Here is a 19,543-nt window from a genome sequence, read left to right on the forward strand (position 1 = left end):
GAGGCTTCTGCTCCCCCAGGGCTGAGGCTCCCAGGAGGATAAGGAATTTCAGGAAAGCTCTAAATTGGAGGTAGCCTCTCCAGAGAAACCATCCTCTAAAGAAGGGGTTAGCAGGAGGCTCCCCTCAGGGCTCTTTGAGCAGCTCCAGTGTCTGAGGGCTATGGGCAGGCTGAGTGGTCTCTCATCAGGGACTCCGAGGAGAGTGATCCCGACCATCGCCTGCACAACTTTGTTCCCGCACTTCAGAGCCTCCTCCTATTATTTGAAGGGTTTTCTGCCTTCTCAAGTTCCTTTGTCAACAGCTCCAGGAAGAAGCCCTGGCTGCTGGGGCAGAAATGAATGCAAGCTCACACTCTACTTGTGACTGCTTAATCATTGCCTTGATCACCACTCCTGCTCTGCCTTTGTTTGGAACAGTAACATGTGGGAAAACTTCCCTTTCTAGGCTGAAATTAACAGCAAGGCAGAGAGAGGCCATTGATGAGCAGAACCTCAAAACTCACATGGAGAAAGAACTCTGCTCGAGTGTGTGAGTGAACCATAGAGGCATCAGACAAATTGAGATTTGTCTGCATTACCTTACACCATTCATGAATTCCTCCCAGGCTGATGGTATGCTCCTTGAAGACAGGCCTGGGTCTAACCATTAGAGTAAATATGGCTAACCTGGGCTTAATTCTGCTGCTTTGGCTGTTGCTTTGTTGTTTGCTTATTTCCATGGTTTCTTGTGAGATTGTTTCCTTGTATGTTTTATAATCTTGAATTGTAGGCTAATATTTGAGGGTGTTTAACAGTGGGATTTCTGTGTAGTGTGGGTTGTAACTCTGTCTACAAAGCAGTTTTTGCATTTGCTTCTGCCAGCCTTGTTAACAGCTCAGGATGTTTTTCATGTTAGGGACTCCTCCACCCCTCAGGTAGTGTAAATTTGAACTTGTGAAATTTGAATAACCCCTGTGGGTAAAACCTTTTAGTTATAGTTGGCTTCTCAGAAGGGAATTTTTTTTTTCTAACCCAGAGCCTTTTACTGGTGAGCAGACTTTTCCAGAAGGTACCTTTAAAAGTTGTTTGCTTTACGCAAGGGTCTCAGTTTAAGGCCTTGTTCTTGTCCCCAAATGGGCAGTAAAACTCAAGCTGGACAACTCTGCCTCCAAGGACAGCCAGAGGATCAGATATTATTCAAAACTCCGTTTTTCAGCTTCCACTCCATTTCTGGACCCTGAGCATTTCCTTCTTTATCTTTTCCTTTTGCAAAAGTGTATTGCAGAAATAGGTGTCTATATTGATCCTATGACTGTTCTCTAGTGGTTCATAATTCACAACAGACATGTTTCAAAAACCAATCAATAGATTTTTCAAAATGTGCTATTATAAGTCTCCATGTAGGACACAAAGAAGGAGAAATACTGTGAACCACTGACGTTCAGGCAATTTCACATAGGTTGTCTTATTCAAGTCTCATAACAATCTTGTGAGATCACTATGATCCCCATTTTACACATGAGGAAGCTGTGGCTCCAAGATGAAGTGCCTTGCTCAAAATCACATCTCTGGTCAATAAGACGACTGGCATTACACTCATGTCTGTCTGACTCCAAAACCTGTGCTTTCCCACTCTGCCATGCTGAGGGTTATCACAGAGCCAGAGAGAAGGCATAACCAGCAAAAGGCTCAATACAGTACAAAAGTAGAAAAATAAAATGATAAAAACTACACTGCAAGAGATATTACTAGGCAGCAAGGACATGAGTAGTTGCTGGTGAATAAAGCAGGGAGCTATGGCTTTAGTGAACTTTAGGGCCACAGTGAACTGGGAGAAGGAGAGAGACTTGACTTGGGCCTTGATGATTCTGCCTCAGTGGAAAAGGAGAGAAGCACATTCCTGACAAAGGTGAGAGCTTAAGAGGCAGGACAGTGAGAAAGCACATGCCTGCTGGGATCTCCATGAGTAGACGGGACATGGTTATATAGAAGCATGGCTGGGAGATAAAATGGGAGAAATCTGAGGTAAGTATGGAGGAACTTGACCGCCAATGGATGAGGACTACATTGAGTAGGTAATAAAGAGCCTTTGAAGGCTTTTAGATGGGAAAGATGTAGCCAGGACAGTGATTCAATATGTAAATGAAAGTTATATACGAGATTGGCGGGGAGAGAATGAAGCAAAGGGGAGAAACTAGTGAGCCTGGGTTAAGGTGGGAGCAATGGAAAGGAAATGTCAGGAGAAATCTCCTACTCTCCTACTTTACTCGGTACGTATTCAGTGAGCAGTAGTTTTATTCGTAGTTCAAAGCCTTCATTTTACAGATAAGGCATCTGAGATCCAGAAAGTGTTGGGATGGCCAAAAAGTTTGTTCAGGTTTTTCATAAGGTGCTACAGAAAAACCCGAATGAACGTTTTGTCCAACCCAGTAGTTTGCTCAAGTTTGCAGTTGGTGGCAGAGCCAACAGCCTCTTGGACTCACATTCCTTAGCTCTTTCCACATAACCAAAGAAATCACCTACAATTCTCAGGTAAAGTGGTCACAGGTGTGTTCAAGCCTCGACTGTAGATTGACTGAATTAAGAAACTTGGATATAAGGAATTAATGGCAGCTCTGAAATCTCCCTATAGCCTCCTGATGTGACCAACATTGGCCTTCTTGTCTAATTTCTTGGAATGCTCAGCAAAGGCAATCCTCATACAATGCTCCATAGTTCTCTCATAGCATTTTCATATTCTACCAGAATTTCAAACTTTGGGGTACCAATCCTTGTTATTCTTTTCATACCCAAGCCAAGGAACAAAGCTATGCTGTATACTTGTTTTATTATTAGTTGCTCTATAATAGGCTTCCCAGGTGACTCAGTGGTAAAGATTCTTCCTATAAGTCTAGGTGGCTGATTTTATTAATACTCCAGGTGTTAAGATAGATTTCCCTCCAAAAAAATAAACAAAACCAAAATATCTTTCTGGGTATATTAATATAAAATTTTGTAACTTTGGACCACACCCTCTCTCCTCATACTTTCAATAGATGAATAGCCTGTCCTTGTCAGGATGAATGAAGAACGTTTACCTTTGTCAACATTTATTGGTGCAGTGCTATATGCTGCCATTTCTTTAATAAGACAGTAAATCTTTAGCAGAGTTTATAGGCTGTCTTTCATCCAAAGACCTCAAAGTAACTTTGCTAACACTGTGTCATTATTAATCATCCAACTTGCCCAAGGAGGCAAGAGATGATTGTTTCAGAGGAGAAACTGAGGTTTTAAGGAGGTTCTATGACTTCTTGGGGTCATGAACAGGTTCAGAAAGAGTTGGGCACACTGCCCACATTCCTATCTTCAGGCCAAGGACCCAGCCCTCCCCCAGCACTCTCTAAACATTTCCTTTTGATAGAAAATGCAATTGGCTACCTTGATCTATTAAGCAGAAATGAACTCTGGACCCTCCTTCAATAGCTTGAGGAAACTAAAGTTTATTTTTGAAGTGACTTCACGTCATAAAATGTTTGATTCACTATATTAAATAGTAATATTAAAATAAGTAAATAGCTTTGTAGTCATAATGATAGCTTGGGTTTAAATGGTGCCTGTTCACACTGCACCATTTGAAAAGCCCTGGAGTTCACAGGCTTCTGAAGACTGTCCGTCATTTTGGCTGCCCCGTCTTTTTGACTTTAAGTATCCTTTTTCTTTCTTACAAGTCTTTCCTCCACCTGCCACCTTCCTTCACACACACCCCTTTCCTTTTATTGAGTCATACCTTTCTATGCATCAGGCAATCTCAAGATAAAATAATTGCCTCGCTTTAGCTTGATATGAAGAAAGACTTCCAAGTTCTCTAGAATAGGCTGTGACTTCCCACTCCATGGGACTCTCCATGAGACTTTTATAGGGATGGGTATAGATACAATCTTGCTTGGAGATAAAGGATCAACCTTACAAAGACTGATTAGAATCATCAAACATTCAAATGGTCCTCTAAATATCCCAAGCCCACTTATGTTGAGATTGGGGTTTTGTAACTAGTCAGAGCAATGGAAGGAAAGGTAATTGAGAACAGAATTCTTCCTCTACCTCTCTCTTAAACTACTGAGTGACTTTGGAGGCCATGCCTTCCAGGTGGTACCCTACAAGGCAGAGGATGGCTGCCCACTGACTTCAGACTTTATGTGAGCAAGAAACAAACTTTTGTCAGGTTAAACCACTGAGATTTCAATCAGTTGTTGTCAATTATCCTGACCAGCAGTCAGAGTAGAATATCACCATAATAAAGACATGTAAGGTGTGTGGCATTAGCAGTCAAGCTGGAGGGATGGCACTTCATGATATGCAGTGGTAAAAAGAGGAGTAAAGCTGGGCCAGCGAAAACTTGGAAAGCAGACTGTGAGCTGACTGAATTTGTAAGTCAAAGGCAGAAGTCCACAAACTTTTCTGTAAAGAGCTAGATAATAATCTTTTCCATTTTACGGACCATATAGTTTCTTTTGCAACTACTCAAGTCTACCGTTGTAGCTGAAAACCACCATAGACAATATGTAAATAAATGAAACATAGTTATGTTCCAGTAAAACTTTCCATTGGCTGCATTTGACAAGACACTTCAATAAAGAGATGAGTTCTAGGAAAAGGGAACCCTCCTACACTGCTGGTGGAAATGTAAGTTGGTGCAGCCACTATGGAAAACAGTATGGAGTTTTCTCAGAAAACTAAAAATAGAATTACCATATAATCCAGCAATCCCACTCCTGGGCATATACCCAGACAAAACTATAACGTAAACAGATACATGCCCCCTATGTTCATAGCAGCACTATTCACAACAGCCAAGACATGGAAACAACCTAAATGTCCATCAACAGATGAATGGATAAAGATGTGGTATACACAAACAACACACACACACACACACACAATGGAATATTGCTCAGCCATAAAAAGAACAAAATAATGCCATTTGTAGCAACATGGATGTAACTAGAGATTATCATACTAAGTGAAGTCAGAAAAAGACAAATACCAAATGATATCACTTATATGTGGAATCTAAAATATGACACAAATGAATCTATCTATAAATAGACTCACAGACACTGAGATCAAACTTGTGTTTGCAGTGGGGAGGTTAGGGAGAGGGATGGACTGGAAATTTGAGATTGGTAGATGCAAACTCTTCCATTTAGAATGGATAAACAAAAAGGTCCTACTGTATAGCACAGAGAACTATATCAAATCTCCTAGGATAAACTATAACAGTAAAGAATATTTAAAGAAGAATGTAATGTGTGTAAACTGAGTCTCTTTGTGATACAGCAGAGATTGGTACACATTTAAATCAACTATACTTCAAGTTTTTAAAAAGTGATTAAAAAAGAGAGTGAGAAAATTTCCAGAACTTTTGGCTGATTTGCAGACAGGAATTAAAGGGAGAGGTTAGAAATTTGGGTTCCCAATCTTCCATAAACTATAAGTGGGCTAAGAATGCTGTGAAACTGCCAAAGCCCATTCAGATGTGGAGGAGGAGGATAAATGCACGAGGAAGAGGACAGAGCAGGAATGGGGGTGGGAGGGTAACATTTGAATAAAAGCATTAACAGAGTGAAAGATAAGTCAATTAGATCATAGGAGAACAGAATTACAAGCAAGTGCAAAGGCCCTGAGGCATGCGTGTGCCTCATATTTTCAAGAAATCTCAAGCATGGCTTGGGAAATAACATTGAAGTATTAAAGATAAAGTGGTACCAGGCATACAGAAGGGGTATGATACATGAAACTAACCCTCAAATGGTTCAGAAAAAAATACATACAAAGCACATATATGTGTGTATACACATATACAGAGGTTGTGTATGTACATGAGTGCATTGGTATATATAGAGATGTGTATGTGTGTGTATATATACACACACCCATACATTTATATGAACAAATATGGCAAAATATTAACAATCAGTGACTCTGGATAAAGAGTATACAAGGGTTATATGTATCATTCTTGAAATTTCTCTGTGAACTTTGAAATACTTCCAAAAAAAGTTTTATAAAACATTTGACATCCAAAGTCAAGTTTACCTTAAAAAGAAGATTAAGCTAGTTAAGCTTTCAAAGGAAGAAGTGGAACTGTTTCTACCCCCAAAGGGCATCATAACTTTCATAGGAAAGGAAGGAGGATTCTAAGGAGGGCAGCATGTAACACTTGCCTGCGTCTGAGACTGGCGATCTCGAGTCCTGAAGCAAGCACAGAGTGGTAAGCAGGTGGTCCCTAACTCTTTCTACCACATGGATATCCTCCTTGTCTCCTCCTCTGCTTGAGCACTTACCTTCTTTTCCAAACAGAAGCTGATCAGCATTCTTTTCCCTTCCCACTGGGCCCCAGAGTCTCAGAATCATCTCAGCCACTTGATATTACTACTTCTCAAACTTGGCTGCTTGGTAGAATTGCCTGAAAAACTTGAAAAGTGACTGGTGTTTGGGTCCTACCTTCAGAGATTTTGATGCATTGGGTATTGTTGCATCTGTGTATGTGTTGAAGGGGAAGGGTGGCATGGGCATTAGGATTAAAAAAAAAACCCTACATTGATTCTCCCGTGCAACCAATTTGGAGAACCTACTGGTGTACACTGAGTTGCCTCTTGCTCTAAGCTGAGCTCAGAGCTCGGTGGGGTCTCAGGTATTCAGTGAGCTCTCTGGCCTCCTTTTTTGGCCGCAGTGAGCACCTCTTCTCCATGGACGGCTTTGCAATCCTCATCTGGGAAGCAGGACTTCAGGATGCTTGGAAGCATCCATCTTGGAGGGCCTTGGGCATCACCAAAGATACCTGTTAGTTCCAGAGTTTCTGCAGCCAAGCTCAGCATTAGCAGGGTTGATGGGGGTTTGAGGTCATTACTGGGAGAAGGCTGCCGTCTGCAAGAGTGATCAAGGGGGAGAGCCCCAGGGGTGCTTTCAGAAGCTTTTCTTTCAATTCACACCCCTGTTCTACCCTGAAAGCCTCTAACAGCCCAGAAAATCCAGGGGCAGCACATAACACTCACCTGTGTCTGAGACTGGCGATCACAAGTCCTGGAGCAAGCACAGAGTGGTCAGCAGGTGGTCCCTAAATCTTTCTACCACATGGATATCCTCCTTGTCTCCTCTCCCCTTGAAGACACCCACCTTCTATATTCTTTTTTTTTTTTTTAAGTCATTTTCAGGACTTCCCTAGTGTTCCAGTGGTTAAGACTTTGCCTTCCAGTTCGGGGGGGCAGGTTCAAACTCTGGGTGGGGAGCTGAGATCCCACCTGCCTTGTGGCCAAAAACCAACCAAAGAAATGTAACAAAATCTAAGCAGTATTGTAACAAATTCAATAAAGATCTTAAAAATGGGCCACGTTAAAAAAAAACAAACAAAAAACTTAAAAAAAAAGTCATTTTCAACAGCCGTGGAATGCCAGTTCCAAACAGCCTCTGGTATTGCAGTAGGCACCTCATAGGTACTTTTCATCTCTAATCGCCCCTGCTCACCTATTAAAAGATACATTTTCAAAGCGATGGGAGTAAGTTACTCATTCAAATGCTGTTAACAAATAACAGGATTTAAGGGTGTAATAGGTAGTTACTCAGCTTTGAAAATTTGCCCTGAAGAGTTAAAATTTCTGCTTCATTGGCAAGGGTGGGGGGCGGGAAGGTCCTCCTGGGAGGAATTTTCAGCCCCTGGAATTTTCTGTCTGATCTCTCTCCCCTGTATCTGAGCTGGAACGCGCGAGATCCAGCAGGAGATTGCAGGAGAGGGAGGGCTGGGGACAGTTCTGGTACCTGCAGGTGTTCAGCGGCTGCACCAGCCAGGGCTACTCCCCCACCTCAAGCCAACAGACACCCGCCAGGACTTGCCAGAGCCCACGTCAGGGAAGCTGGCTTGTAAATTACTCTCTGGATCATCCTTCCAGGTTGGACGGGATCACAGGCAGGCGGAGTGGGGAGGTGCTGCAGCCCAGGCTTCAGATGGAGGGCTTCTTGGAAGAAATCCATCCAGGAAAGACTGACAATGCAGTGAGACATGCCCCAGCCTCCCAGGCAACTCAGCAGAGCCTCCTCCTAAAATCACCACCCCCCCCCCAAAGCAGCCGGGAGCCAAAAGGTGGGGTACTGCACCCCCTCCCACCTCTGTTGTAAAGATTGCTTTTTCTTTTAGTAAATATCTCCTGAAGTCCTGCAGGATGAGAATGTGACACTGAGTCCTTCCCTATGAGACATCCTGTTGTGGGGACAATGCCTCCAGGGAGACTGTAGAGTCTGGTTCCTCGAGTTAAGTGCCCAGTAGGTGCCAATTCTCTCCTGGGGTTTAAGAAAATCTTCAGGCCCCCAGGGTCATATTAAGAGGTAAAGTGTGAGGCCTAAAGTGAGGTCAGTAATAAGGTAGCAAGAACGGTATGGGGGTCAAGACCCCTCCTAAAGGGACTTCATCTGAGTCGGTCGATCACGGAGAATTCTCAGGTTTGGCTAGTCTGTGTACAGGTTCAAGTTTAAAAGAGTACTCGTGGTACAGAAATTCAGAAAATATTTCTTGTACACGTTGAAACTAAAGTGAAAGTGAAAGTCGCTCAGTCGTATCAGACTCTTTGAGACCCCATGGACATAGTCCACGGGATTCTCCAGGCCAGAATACTGGAGTGGGTAGCCTTTCCCTTCTCCAGGGGGTCTTCCCAACCCAGGTCTCCCACATTGCACTTTACCAGCTGAGCCACAAGGGAAGCCCCCGATGTACACATTGCTATATTTAAAATAGATAACCAACAAGAAATTAAAGAGTCAGACATGACTGAGTGAATAAGCACAATTTCTCTGGGTTTTCCTGGTGGCTCAGACAGTAAAGAATCTGCCTGCAATGAGGGAAACCTGGGTTCGATCCCTGGGTGGGGAAGATCCCCTGGACAAGGGAATGGCTACCCACTCCAGCATTCTAGCCTGAAGAATTCCCATGGACAGAGGAGCCTGGCGGCTACAGTCCATGGAGTCGCAAAGAGTCGGACATGACTGAGTGACTAAGCAACAAGGACTTACTGTGTATAGCCCAGGGAACTCTGCTCAATAGTCTAGAATAACCTAAATGTAAAAAGAATTTGAAAAAAAAAAAAGAAATAAATAGAAATATTTCTCAAAGGAAGAAACAACGATTAAATTAGAGGCGGCCGAGGTGGGTGTCATGACCAAGGCAGGACTGAGTTCCCACTTGAGGTGGCTCCTGAGCGCGTAGGCACAGAGCTGAGAGGCCAAGGCGGGTACAAAAGCCACTCAGACCCCGTCAGAGCTTCAAAGAGGGTTGGGGAGGGGGAAGAGGCTGAAGGAGAAAGAGCAGGAAGGGAAGAGTCAAGGGTCAAGTTCTCAAGTTCTCCTTTTCTACGGTGAGAATAGCCGTCTCTCCGCAGGGGAAATTCAGTTTGCCTTCAAGTCTCCCTTCTCATCAAGGATTTGGCCTCATCCAACTCCCCAGTCTGCCCCAGGCCACCCACCGACAGACTGGGACTCTTAGATTATAGCTTGAGAGTGGATGAATTCAGGACCCAACCCGGTACTTTAGATATCTCACCTCAGAATCTAGAAATCCAGGCCTTAGCTCCCTGTGATCTTATCACTCGCCTTCCTCTGCATAAATCACTTTTCAGAGTTCTTCTCTTGGATCTAACTGACACTCATCTACATTTTCGTGATAACATTTTAATTACATTTGCATGTATCTATGGATATTCACATCCAGCCAAAAAGGATTGGAGGCAGCCTCTAAAGTTTTCATGTGATAACTCCTTTGATAAATCTGGCTTTTCACCCCGCTTCACAAACAGCTATATGCACAGCTACAAAACAGAGATGAGTTTTCTAGTTTAATTGTAGAAGAACATGCAAAGTACCTTTGAAATCTGGCTCCAAGGTTTAAAATATGTGCATCTACTTAGTATCCCAAGAAGTTGCAGACAATATTGGACAACCTGGTCACAGGGAACTGGTACTGTGGGTGACCTCAGTCTACTGCCTGTCAGAGCTGTTGAAATCCTGGGCTTTCTCAAAGGTATGCCCACCTCCCAGCCCCCAGCATGAGGCTGATCCTTGTGCAGGAGTTTGGATTCAGGGTTTGGGACACCCAGGAATGGGACCTCCTTGATTTGCTTTCTTTTGTTGTTGTTGTTCAGTCGCTCAGTCATGTCCAACTCTTTGTGACCCCAGAGAGCACAGCACGCCAGGCTTCCCGGTCCTTCATTATATCCCGGAGTTTGCTCAAACTCATGTTCTTTGAGTCAGTGATGCTATCCCACCATCTCATCCTCTGTCACCCCCTTCTCATTTTTCCCTCAATCTTTCCCAGTATCAGGGTCTTTTCCAATGAGTCAGGTCTTTGCATCAATGGTCAAACTATTGAGGCTTCAGCTTCAGCATCAGTTCTTCCAATGAACATTCAGGGTGGATTTCCTTTAGGATTGACTGGTTTGATCTCCTTTCCTTGCAGTCCAAGGGACTCTCAAGAGTCTTCTCCAGCATCATGCAGAGGAAAAAGAGGGACAAAGATTTGTGCTGGAGAGAGGTATTTTGTCCAACCCATGGGGTACTGGAGGAGGAGGGATTCTCTTCTCTTCCAGAAGTCCCTGAAGTGCCCTGGATCTCACCAGCTCAGGACTTTCCCAGCTACACTGATGCCCTGTCCTGAAGAAAGTCCATCTATCCAAGCTGGACCTGTCATCCTTTGCTAAAAGGCTGCCACCGAGCTCAGCAGAGGAGGGCCCAGCATTGTCCTTGGCAGGCTTGCTGTGTGGGGTCCCACCCTGGGGGGCTCCCACACTGTGGGAACCTAGCAGAAGCCCCTATGCACATTTACAGAGGTTGCTGTTGGGGTAGGGGCTTACAACAGGACTCACCTCTCAGGGAAACTTAAGGAAGTCCCTGGGCATCGTCCCCCTGGGGTAAGAAGCACGACCTTCTCTTTAGATGCCAGTGACTCAGGGCCAGATCCGTTCTCTCCCTGCCTTAGAGAGACCAAAAGGGGGGATTTTTCCTCATTTTTTTTTTTTGTTTGTTTCTAATTTTAAATATATTCCCTCTCTTCTGAAAGCATCTGAGTGGGCTTAAGGAAAGCATGACACAAAAGTTATTTAAACAGCAAATGCAGCAGCCTCTCTTGCTGGAGCAGAATATTTGCTTTCAAATAAATGTTCCAAAGATCCATCATCAGTCTGATAAATCAGAGTTGGAATCCCGATTCTAGAGCCCTCAGCCTAGCCACTGCAGAGTACTCCTCTCTTATACTATTAGCACCGTTATCCATTCAGTCCTTCATTCTCCAGCTACCAAGGCAAAGCTAAGTTGCACAACAGCTAATGAATCTCATTCCTCAGAAGGGCAAGGCAGCACAGCGATGGTTTTTTGTTTTGTTGTTTTATTGTGACTGCCCATCAATAAAGTATGCTCCGCCTCTCACACCTGTCACGCTCTTCCCATTCAGGATGGCTGTCTGCTCCTGCTGTGTATCTGAGTTCACAATCCCTGGATCAGGACATTTCCATGGATAATGACAAATTTCAGCTCTGTCTTATTTTGACACCTGTGTGTTTTGGGACTTGCCTTATGAGGCTGCAAAGTCCTCTGTGTACTACTACTACTAAGTCGCTTCAGTCGTGTCCGACTCTTTGTGACCCCATGCCCCGTAGCCCGCCAGGCTCCTCTGTCCATGGGATTCTCCAGGCAAGAATACTGGAGCGGGTAGCCATGCCCTCCCCCAGGGGATCTTCCTGACCCAGAGGTCAAACACATGTCTCTGATGTCTCCTGCACTGTCAGGCGGGTTCTTTACCACTAGTGCCACCTGGGAAGCTTGGCAATTTACGTAAACCAGAAGCTGACTGGGAATGAGGCGTGTTCCCTAAAGCTAGTTTTCATGGGCTGAATCGATTCCCAGCTTCTCCTGAGAACAACAGGAGACAGCGAACTGAGCTGTTGGATTGTTGCTTAAAAAAAAGAAAAAGAAAGAAATTTGAAAAGTTCTTTCTTTGCTTGATGAGAGATGCAATCCAGGTCACAGCCCTTGGGTGGATGAGCAGTTTCCTGTTTGCAGCCTTCCCTGCGCCTGGGAGAGGGCTGGGACGTAGCCTGGGGGAACTAGTTTCCATCTGACAAGGCAAAGGCAAGAAAAAAAAATGGTATTTTCCTTTTCACTTTTGTAGAGGCACAATAAACCTGTGAAAAGAGGGTGCCTTTTTGAATCCAAGTAGAACAGGGTTCAAATCCAAAGTTTCTTACTTCATAGCTGTGTAACCTGTGGAGAAATTATATCAAGTTACATTTTGAGGCTAGTTTCCTAGGAGAAAATGTAAATGGATCAGCTTGGTGCCTAGAGGGGTGGGATAAGGGTGGGGTGGCTGGGAGGAAGGTGCCAGAGGGAGGGGATATATGTATACAAATAGCTGATTCACTTCAATGTACAGCAGAAACTAACACTGTAAAGCAATTATACTCCAACAATAAATAAATGCACAAGAAAATAGAGCTCTAGACAGCGTGCTCTAAGGGTTAGAGGTCATCTCCGGAAGACCCTGTGCCAGACCCCCGGGGCAGGCTCATCGCAGCAGGTCTGACCCTTGGCAGGAGCAGTAAGGGACGGGGCACTGCTCATCTGTCCGCTGGGCTTATACTTTCAAGGTAAAAGGAACTGCTCTCAGTATGGACAGGCTTTCCCGGAGTGGCAAAATGGCAGGCGCCACCTCGCCTAAGGTGGGGCTCAAGAGTTTCTGATTTTCAAAGATAAAAACAAGCAGACAGACAACTGACAGCACCCACAGCCTCGCAGCCCATAAACATTCAGAAAAGTTGGCTTCAAACCCTAGTCCTCCTGGGTGAGAAACTGTTAAGTGGTAGTTTGCTGCCCTCTGCTGTCCACCTGGAAAACTCCAGCACACGTCTGGCTGTGCTGCGGGACTCGGAATCCCAAGGAGTTTGGATGGCCAGGGCTTACCCAACCCTTTCGAAAGGTGCACCCCAAGACGGGGGGCAGGTAGTATCAGGGCAGGCTACCAAGTCTGAGGGGTCCAGGGTAAAATGCAAATCACTCTGTTAGAAGATGAAGAATTTCCAGACGGGGACAACAGAGTGTTAAACCAGGCAATGGGCACTTCGGAGGAGGGGGCCCTGTGAACTCCATGTGTGACACACACACACAGCTGGCACGCCTCATGATTACCTGCTCCTGATATTGAACTTCTGGATCTATGTCATAGTCTTCATAGGTCCCTAAGGAGCTGAAACTTAGTAGAACATGTTAGGGGAGAGAAGGTGGGGAAAGGGCCTCCCCTAGTAAGCCAGACTCAGGGTGGAGGGGTGGTGGTGGTAAGTTTCTCTGGGCCAGAATGTAGCTGTCGCACAAATCTAATCTCCTGCTTACTGCTCTAGTTTGAGGGAGCATATATTGGGTTGGTCAAAAAATTGGTTTGAGTTTTTCCATAAGATGTTATGGAAAGGTCCAAATGAACTTTTTTTGGCCAGGTAAAGAATGTGCCCGCAATGCAGGAGATCTGGGTTCAATCCTTGGGTCTGGAAGATCCCCTGGAGAAGGAAAGGGTAACCCACTCCAATATTCTTGCCTGGGAAATCTCATGGACAGAGGAGCCTGGCGGGCTGCAGTCTATGGGGTCACAAAGAGTCAGACACGACTGAGCGACTGAGCACATATATGGGAGGACAGAGCTTACCAAAAACTAAAGAGTGTGCTAAAATTTACACTCCATTTCCACCAGGAGAGATGCACCCAAATGGGAACATAGACCAAATGCTGTCATCCACTAACAGGTGATTCAGTGTATGTAACTTCCATGGGCAGAGGTCAGGAGTAGGGAAAGATGCCAAGAGTAATTAGAAGAAAATCCCTCTCTATGGAAACCAGAGCAGTGGGGAGAAAGTGTTCCCCCACCTGTATTCATCAGGGACTAACTAGGAAAATAGAAACCAGGTATTTACAACAAAGGGAATCTGATGTAGGAAACTGGTGGTTGGGGTGCTGAAAAGCTAAACTCCAAGATGAGCAGGAACAGAAAGTCACTCTCACTTTCAGGATGAAAGCACTAGAGGTAAGATGGTGGTCCAAACCCCCAGAAGCTGGAACACTTGGGGGTCCTCGAGTAGGAGTTGGAGCCATGAAGAAAATGCACCTGCTGCTGCAGGTGCCACCTGAGATGGAAAGAGGGAGAGCGGTGCACCGGCTTCTCCCCTCTTCCCCTTCTACCTGACCTTCCAATGGCCACACTCCACTGAAAGCAGCTGGCAGAGGAGCCTGGAGAAGACAACCAAAAGGGTTGCATTTCAGAGGAGGTAAAAGGCAAGGAATGGATCTGAACACAGAGAGGCCTAGGGGCAGAGGCTCCTTTAATGGTTATAGATTCAGATGATTGGTGCCACCTATTGGATACAATGTAAATTCAGCACCATGACAAGCAAGGTCTTTGCCAAGCTAGACCACTTCCGAACCACATTTCCTGCTACTCCCTTGTCCTGGTCGGGCACTTACTTCCTTATTCTAGGCTTTCAGTCTTGCTTCCTCTTCCCATAACATCCTTTGCCCACACCATCCCCTTCTCGCTTCTCAGTTCTCCTCAACCTGCATCCTTCTCTTCACTCCATGCTTCTCCTTTTTCTTTCCCTTCTTTCCTATTTCCTTCCTTTCTTTTCCAGATCCCTCTCTCCATCTTTCTTTCCTGCCTATTAATGAGCAGACTGAAGTCCAGGTCTTTATGTAGATTAGTTATTGTTTTCTAATAACTATTTCTTAAAAATCAATTATTAAAAGATATTGTAACCACTGACGCCCCCACCCTCACCCTATCTCCATACCTAGGAAGCCCCAGACTTAAGATTTTAACTGATTAAAATCAGCCCAAACTTTCTTCACTGAGCCACTAGATGTCATATTGATTTCACAGCAGAGTTGGGAAGCCCTTGCAGGAGCTCAAACCTGCAAAGAAGCACCTTCATACTTTACTTGCCTCTAAAGTATATCACAGCCAGACTTCTGCTTACAGTAATGACTGAATAAGATTTTACTGGATGGGGACTTCCCTGGTGGTCCAGTGGTTAAAACTATGCGCTTCCAATGCAGGGGGCATGGGTTCAATACTTTGTCGGGGAACTAAGATCTCACATGCCCCAGGGCACAGCCAAAAAAAACGAAAAAAGATTTTACTGGATGGCCATATATAAAATGGAAGCACTGGAGAGTAGCTAAAGCAGGTGGTTTTGGGTGGGAAGTCCATGTATAGAGAGACAAGTGATGGGAAGTGAGCTCCCTATATCTGCTGTTTTGGGCCCAGGGAGTGCTGTGCAGGCCAGTGGTGGTGCTGATGGAAAAGCTGCCATCTTTCTGGCCCATGAAAAACAAGATCGACTACAGGGCAACTACAGCTGCTGAAGGGGAGGATTCCTGGAAGGCAAAGGCCAGAGAGGAGACCCCCAAATTCTGCCTGGTTGTTAATAGTTGTTAAGGCTACTCTATTTGGGTTTTCTACTTCCTTGTGAGTTATAGTTTCCTAAGAATTTATCTATCTACACTTACAAATTCATTGGCATAAAGCTTATAACTATATATTTTATTATACTTTTATTAATATCTGTAAAATCTGTGTTAATACCCCTATTTTCATTCCTGTTACTCTTTGTGTGGTTGGTTGGTTTGGTTCTTTCTCCCTCTGTCAGTCTTGCTAGGGCTTATATATTTTATTTGTATTTTTGAAAAACCAATTTTTGACTTTGTTGATCTCCTCTATTATGTTCACTTTCTGTTAATATCTCGTTACTTTGCCCTTTAATAGTTCCTTCATTCTGTTTCTGTCTGTGTGTGTACGCTTATTTTGGTCTTCTTTTAACTTCATGAATCGAATAGTTTGTTAATTTTCGGTCTTTCTTTTTATCTAATATGGACTATTCTCCACGTTAGTCTAGTAAACACTGCTTTGGCTGCATTCCATATATGTAAGTCGTATTTTTTTAACATACAGTTTTCAATATTTAACTTGTGATTTTTCTCATGGGTTAATTAGAAATGCTTGCTGCTGCTAAGTCGCGCCAGTTGTGTCCGACTCTGTGCGACCCCATAGACGGCAGCTCACCAGGCTCCGCCATCCCTAGGATTCTTCAGGCAAGAATACTGGAGTGGGTTGCCATTTCCTTCTCCAGTGCATGAAAGGGAAAAGTGAAAGTGAAGTCGCTCAGTCGTGTCCGACTCTTAGCGACCCCATGGACTGCAGCCTACCAGGCTCCTCCGTCCATGGGATTTTCCAGGCGAGAGTACTGGAGTGGGGTGCCATTGCCTTCTCCGAATTAGAAATGCTTACTAATTCCCAAATATATGAGAGTTTTTCTAAAAATTCTTTACAAATTGATTCTACCTTAATTACTTTGAGGTCAGAGAATATTGCACAGTATTACTTTGGAATATACTGAGACTTACTAAATTGGCAAGTACACGGTTTTCATACCATTTCATGTGTCTCCCATGAATGACAATTTTGGGAGACAGAGTACACATACAATCAATACTTTGATTTTTTTCTACATATATCCGGGAGTTTGCCTGCTTGTTCCAGCAACTACCTAAAGAGATGCATAATGTTGTATTTTTCCTTGCAGTTCTCCACCCCTTGAGAGTTAAGGAAGTTTTATTAAGAGCGTGTGTGTGTCTGTGCGCTCAGTTGCTCAGTCATGTCCTACTCTTTGTCACCCTATGGACTGTAGCCTGCTAGGCTCCTCTGTCCATTAGATTCTCCTGACAAGAATCCTGGAGTGGATTGCCATTTCCTCCTCCAGGGGATCTTCCCAACCCAGGGATTGAACCCATGTCTCCTGTGTCTTCTACATTGGCAGGCAGATTCTTTTACCACTGAGCCAGAAGGCAAGGCCTATTAACAGCATACCAATTTACAAGTATTTCATTTTCCTGGTGAATTTAATCTTTCATCACAAGAAGTAACATCCTTATTAAGATTCCCAAATAAACTATTTGCCCTCCAGTCTTTTTTTCAGGTTCTGCTTCCAGGGGAATCTAAACTAAGACATTTGGTCCTCTGGGATGATGTAGCAGCAGAGTTACTAAGACTGTCAGCTGCCCTGGTGGCTCAGTCAGTAAAGAATCCACCTGCATTGTGGGAGTGGCGGTTTCATCACTAAGTCGTGTCCAACTCTTGCGACCCCATGGACTGTTGCTTGCTAGACTCCTCTGTCTATGGGATTCTCTAGGCAAGAATACTGGAGTGGATTGCCATTTCCTTCTACAGGGGATTTTCCTGACCCAGGAATTGAACCTGGGTTTCCTGCATTGCAGGCAGATTTTTTACCAACTGAGCTATGAGGGAAGCCCCCTCATACTGACTGAGCATTTCGGGAGACTTGGGTTCAATCTCTGGGTTGGGAAGATCCCCTGGAGGAGGGCATGGCAACCCACTCCAGTAATCTTGCCTGGAGAATCCCATGAACAGACGAGCCTGGCAAGCTACAGTCCATGGGGTCACAGAGTCAGACACGACTGAACAACTAAGCACCTGTCATAAACTGCCATTGGTTCCACAAGGAAGGGGATGCCCTGCCTTATACAATCTCTAGCATGCTAGAGTGATGGGTGGCATTAATTATGATTGGTTGGTGGTACTAATAGGTTGGTTGTTGCTAAGTGCAATTAGTGCAAAGAGGAAGAAAATGCCAGGCTCAACTCAGGGCATGGCATAAAAGATCTCCCTGGCAGCATTTAAAGAGATCCTTAGCTCAGGCAGTTGAAGGACAGACTGTGCTAAAAATCAAGCCAGAAATTACAAAATAAAGCTGAATTTACAGCTCTCACAAGTTTCCTGTCAGGCCCTAGTAGATAAGGAGTCGGGCACTGAAACACGGAGTGGGAACATCTGGGTGGAAACACTGAGAGCTCTGAACCTCAGATTTCTCAAAACCTTCTAGGCTAGCAGTCCAATCCCTCTGCCTGGAGACCATGTTAAGGCCTCATTTGAAACAGATGCCTCACAAGATGAAATGTTTGCCTCCCCCCCCACCCCCAGTCCTCCCCATCTCATCTCATTGCTTCCAGTAATTGCTTCTAGCAGCCTGACTCTTTGCTAGTTACAACCATCTAGATAAAATGGACATATGAGGCATTAAACAGAGGTATCTTCAAAGGCAACTAAAAAAACTCTAAGGCTTCACAAGCTTACACAACACTTGTGCTTTTTGAGTTGGAATTGTATCAGTTGCTCACTGATGACTTAACAACAGCAGCTAATTTAGCCGTCAATAGGCAGTAGCCATGCTAATGAGAGCCCTCAGTCAGTTGTAAGGCAGGAAGAAATGATCGGGGTTCTCAGGGACATTTCTTGATTCTCAGTCTTACAAGAAGCCTTATTTACTCTCCCCTGAGTGTCTTCAATCTCTCTCCTCGCTGATGTTAGTTTCCCTAGCATGCCACTCTCTCCGCTGAACTCAAGTTAACTGGAACTGCAGGCACTAACAAGAATGTTTTTGATGTGCTAAAGCATCTTGTTTCAGAGGAAGTGCAGGGCCAAAGTGCCACACAGCCAGCACCAGAGCCAGGACTGCAAGGGAGGAGGGTTTTCCACTTCTAAATTCTTGCCACTTACTAGCTTTTATGATCTTAACAAGGATTAGCTTCTCCGTGCTCCCATTTCCTTATTGGAAAATTGGAAATGATTCTTTTACCCAAGAGGATGTGGGTTAAAGGAAGTCGTGAGTGTGAAGGGAACTGGCATATAACAGGGCCTCAGCAAAACACCCCAGTTCCCATCCCCCTGCCCTGGATAGCTCGCTGGACAACAGCCTTCTCTCAAATGGTAGCTTGCTAAACACATGCCTCTTTCAAAGGAAATGGAACCCAATATTTTTCTCTGTTTCCACTTGCATAGTGCCTCGGGATTTGAGGCAGGTTGCATCTCAGCTTTCAAAGAAACGGGGAGAAGCAAGACCACCTGAGGTCTAGTTCAAACCGAAGGATCCCAGGGTACATTGGGTCCTGCTATCAGAAGCCCTAGGTTATTGTCGTTTAAGGAAGCCCCCCAAACCCCCAGATTTCTGCCCCTGAGCCTTGAGTGGCTTCCATGGAGTCTCAGTGAGCCAAAAGGTAGGGGCCAAGAGTCAAGGCTTCAGAGCCAGGGTGATCTATTGAAGGCTTCACCACTCACCAGTCTCGACCCTGGACCACCTGCCCCTTGCTGAGCATCGGCTGGGGTGTGTGTGTGTGTGTGTGCATGTGTGTGTGTGAGATAACATCACTGTCATCAGGACTGTTGTGAGAATCACACACTGGCCCAGCGCCCAGCATGCAGTAAACTTAGTGAATCCAAGGCTTTGTCGTGTGTGTGTGCTGCACACACCTGAGGACGGGGCAAGGGTTACAGCTCAGCACGCACTGTGCGGGCACCCACCACCCTTTATTTACCTCTTTCTCACATCCACTGTTCTACCCCTGGCTCCTGGCATGTACTGAGCAAGGCGGGTTAACAATTTTAATAACACATTACCAAAGAGAGGTAAGCAAGCAGGCAAAGAGATTAACTGACCCGTGG

The 19,543-nt window shown here is 44.8% G+C and overlaps 1 long non-coding RNA gene across 1 annotated transcript in view; it reads left to right on the top strand.

Moving 5' to 3' along the window:
* Nucleotides 1-11,591: 11,591 nt before the first annotated feature.
* Nucleotides 11,592-19,543, top strand: part of LOC145526740 (uncharacterized) — a 38,868-nt gene continuing 30,916 nt past the window's right edge. The window contains exons 1-2 of the long non-coding RNA XR_014069137.1: nt 11,592-11,618; nt 16,051-16,268. This is a non-coding gene — a long non-coding RNA (uncharacterized LOC145526740). The remainder of the gene's footprint in view (nt 11,619-16,050; nt 16,269-19,543) is intronic.

Source organism: Giraffa tippelskirchi, chromosome 11, assembly GCF_054371585.1.
Source record: "Giraffa tippelskirchi isolate mGirTip1 chromosome 11, T2T-mGirTip1v1.2.pri, whole genome shotgun sequence".
Classification (NCBI taxonomy): domain Eukaryota; kingdom Metazoa; phylum Chordata; class Mammalia; order Artiodactyla; family Giraffidae; genus Giraffa; species Giraffa tippelskirchi.